This window comes from Rhinopithecus bieti, unplaced genomic scaffold, assembly GCF_001698545.2.
Source record: "Rhinopithecus bieti isolate Rb0 unplaced genomic scaffold, ASM169854v2 scaffold_42772, whole genome shotgun sequence".
NCBI classification, from domain to species: Eukaryota; Metazoa; Chordata; class Mammalia; order Primates; family Cercopithecidae; genus Rhinopithecus; species Rhinopithecus bieti.
Window position 1 is genome coordinate 267,882 of NW_016818842.1, and position 4,450 is coordinate 272,331.

A 4,450-nucleotide genomic window follows, 5' to 3' on the forward strand; every position below is an offset into this window, starting at 1 on the left:
GGGACCTGTTCCCACAGACTCAAGATGGCCTGGTAGATGCACCCGGCACGCTCCTCTCCGGCGGGAACCGAAGGAGACGGTAGATTTTCACACTTGCAGCAGGTCGGCTGAGAGAACGCGGGGTTCAACCAAGAAGCCACAGGGAGCCCGAGGAGCGCAGCAGAGGCACCTAGGCAGCCTGCGCGGAGAAATCGGATCAGCGGGGACGGCCTGTAGCTCCTGCGCGCGGGAAAAGGGTCAGTGAGAGACCCCGAGGCTCCGCAGTCCCCCCACGGAGTTCCACAGCCCCCTGACCCTCGCGGACCTCCAGAATAGAGGGCAGCGGCCGAGAGATTCCCCAGCGGCGTTGCAGGAGCCCACGGGCTTCCCTGCCCTGAGTAGCTGCAGCTGCAGCCCCCGCCAGGGGAGGGCCAGGGAGGGAGCGGGGAGGCCGGACGCTTTCATACGTCCGAAAGGACAAACAACCCCACCGCCGCCGCGGGACCCAGACGCAAGCCAACAGCTTGCCTTCTCTGCCCCGCCTGAGCTTTCCTGGGGACCAGTCCTTCTCTGTCCGTCCTAGCTAGCCACGGAACCCTGGGGCCCTCAGTACAATCCGCTGGCAGTTTCGCCTCCTGAGGACTTGAGCTCGGGGGCCAGGGTCCTGGGGATTGGTTACTATTCGGCCTCCTCCGCCACCGTTGGCGGCTGAACACTCCTCCCACTCCTCGCCGGTTGTTGAGGTCAGGGGCCCAGCCTGCGGATAACACCGCAGGCCAGGGGACTCGCCTGCCCGCCCAACCTGGGCAGCCACCTCCAACACCAGCAGGGACCGCCTGGGTCCCGGAGGGTTGCCGTCCGTCCCCCCTCCCCACCCCCGCCACCAACTGCAGCTACACTTCCCACATCATACCCACTGCCCTGGCGCCTGGGATTAGCCACACCCCCAGCCAGTGGCTGCCACTACCAGCGTTAGAGCAGGACACCTAGAGGCACACGAATCACTCCCCATAACCCGCTAATGACAGAGCCAGCATACACTGGGGCTAAAGAATAGGTAAGATCAGGACACCACTGGGGCCCAAAGGCTGGCCCACCTGGCCTCCTAATCCCCAGCAACCACAGCCTCTACTAATAACCACACCCTAAGCCACCCAAGAAATCATACAGAGCGTACAGTACTACCCCAAATCAAAGCGAAAGTGCCCCACCTAACCAACACCCTATCTACATTTTCAGGAAGAAGTCCTCCCCTACAAAGCGAGTTCACAAACTTGGAAGAAGCCACTTTCACAGGATGCACAGATCTCAACGGAAGGACACAGAAAACATGAAAAAGCAAGGAAATGGGACGCCTCCAAAGGAACCCAGTAATTCTCCAGCAGCAGATCCCCATCCAAAAGAAACAGAAGATATTTTGGAGAGAGAATTGAACATAGAGATTATACAGTTGATGGGCATAATGCAAGCATCATTTGGAAAAGAACAGAGAAAAAAGATGGAAGTTGTTACCCTTCTACAGGAAAAAATTATCAAATTCAGTGATATTCCTAAAAGCAACCTAAGGACACTTCTGAAACTGAAGAAATCACTGGATGAAATACAAAGCAAACTCAAAAGCTTCAATGATAGACTAGAACAAGTAGAAGAAAAACTCTCAAAACTTGAAATCTGAAGCATGTTTCTTAAAGATTTAAAGGGTTATACTCTGATCATTCATGTGAACAAAATCTTCTGGGTTAATTCTTATACTGGGGTCTTGGATAATCATTAAAGTAAAATGAGAATAATTTCTTTTCGAGATGAGATGATCAATTTTGCGAGATCCGGATTTTTTTTTTTGTTTTTTTTTTTTTAATGAGACTCGAGTTTTTGCTCTGTACGCCCAGGCTGGAGTGCAGTGGCACAATTTCGGCTCACTGCAACCTCTGTCTCCCAGGTTCAAGAGATTCTCCTGCCTCAGCCTCCAGAATAGCTGGGACTATAGGCGTGTACCACCACACCTGCCTTATTTTTGTATTTTTAGCAGAGATAGGGTTTCACCGTGTTAGCCAGGCTGGTCTCAAACTCCTGACCTCAGGTGATCCACCTGCCTTGGCCTCCCAAAGGGCTGCGATTACAGGCGTGTGCCACCAGGCCAGCTGAGATGGATTCTTGTTAGGCAGCAGTCATGGAAAAGAGGATTTGATTCAGTTGACGTTAACAGTGCGCACGGTAATCCTAACAGGTGACTGTAATTGAAACTAAATTACGAGGGAATTGTCATGGTCTAGAAAAGACACTCTCTACCAGGCGAGATGGCTCCCTGCACTTTGGGAGGCTGGGGAGGGTGGATCACCTGAGGTCAAGAGTTCAAGACCAGCCTGGCCAACATGCTGAAACCCCATCTCTACTAAAAATACAAAAAAAATTAGCCGGGTGTGGTGATGCATGCCTATAGTCCCAACTACTCAAGAGGCTGAGGCAGGGGAACCATTTGAACCCAGCCGGCAGAGGTTGCAGTAAGCCAAGATTGCGCCACGGCACTCCAGCCTAGGTGAGACAGCGAGACTCTGTCTCACCAAAAAAAAAAAAAAAAAAAAAAAGAAAAGCCACTCTCTCCAACAGACTGCTCACACAGCTACATGTCAGCCCTCCTCACGGTGAAAGTGACAGACACCCTAGCATTTTTATTCATCTCCCTTAGGTGCCTTAACTTTTTCTCCCACTCACAGCTGAAAAGGGCTATATCTACCATTTGATCTACTTAGTGTATTTTCCCATTTGCTATGTTGAAAAATTACAGATGTAAAAATTGTAGGGCAGGTGCGGTGGCTCATGCCTGTAATCCCAGCACTTTGGGAGGCCAAGGTGGGCAGATCACAAAGTCAGGAGTTCGAGACCAGCCTGGTCAACATGGTGAAACCCCATCTCTACTAAAAATACAAAAATTAGCTGTGTGTGGTGGCACATGCCTGTAGTCCCAGCTATTCAGGGGGCTGAGGCAGGAGAATTGCTTGAACACAGGAGGCGGAGATGTCAGTGAGCCGAGATCATGCCATTGTACTCCAGCCTGGGTGACAGAGAAGACTGTCTCAAAAACAAACAAACAAAAAACAAAACAAAACTGCAGGCACAGCGGCTGATGCCTATAATCCCAACACTTTGGGAGGCTGAGGCAGGAGGGTTGCTTAAGGCCAGGAGTTCAAGACCAGCCTCAGCAACAAAGTGAGAGACTCTAACTGTATCAAAAATAGGATAAAAATTAGGCAAGTATGGTGGGTGTCAGCCTCTAGTCCTAGCTATCCAGACACAGGTGGGAAGATTGCTTGAGCCTGGGAGGTTGGGGCTGTAGTAAGCCGGAATGACAGAAAACTCCTAAGATGATTAAAACAAATACCTTTGGCCAGGCGTGGTGGCTCACGCCTGTAATCCCAGCACTTTGGGAGGCCAAGGCTGGGTGGATCACAAGGTCAGGACTTCAAGATTAGCCTGGCCCAAATGGTGAACCCCCTTCTCTGCTAAGTATACAAAAAAAAAAAAAAAGCCTGGTGTGGTGGTGGGGGTTAGTAATCCCAGCTACTCGGGAGACTGAGGCAGGAGAATCGCTTGAACCCAGAAGGTGGAGGTTGCAGTGAGCCGATATCGTGCCACTGCACTCCAGCCTGGGTGACACAGTGAGGCTCCATCTCAAAAAACAAAAACAACGCTTGTACAATAAACCATAAACTCACCATGTCTGGTTATTCTGAGCATTAAGTTTTGAACATTTTTACCAATTTGATGTTATGAAATTTTTTAGGCCGGGCACAGTGGCTGCCACCTGTAATCCCAGGACTTTGGGAGGCTGAGGCGGACAGATCACTTCGTGTCGGGAGTTCGAGACCAGCCTGGCCAACATGTTGAAAACCTGTCTCTACTGAAAATACAAAAATGAGCCAGGTGTGGTGGCACACACCTACTTGGGAGACTGAGGCAGGAGAATTGCTTGAATCTGGGAGGCAAAGGTTGCAGTGAGCTGAGATCAACTCACTGCATTCCAGCCTGGGCAATAAGACTTTGTGTTAAAAAAAAAAAAAAAAAAATTTAGAAGCTGTGTATGTATTCTACCTTCCAGCTAAATATGTTGTCCATATCAAGGTCATCTAAACAAATATCAACTTTTGGAGATAAATGCTAACAATCTTCTAAAATATCCTGGGTGAGCTGTATACCCATGTTGCTAGCAGTGCACTCACTAAGCCAAAAGTTGGAAACACCCAAATAGCCAACAGATGAATGGATAAGCAAAATGTGGTCTGGCCATATGATGGAATATTATTCTATCTTCTTAAGGAAGGAAGTTTTTTTTTTTTTTTTTTTTTTTTTTTTTTTTTTCCCCAGACAGAGTCTCTCTCTGTCACCCAGGCTGGAGTGCAGCGGTGAGATGTCAGCTCACTGCAACCTCCACCTCCCAGGTTCATGTGATTCTTGTGCCTCCCCCTCCCGAGTA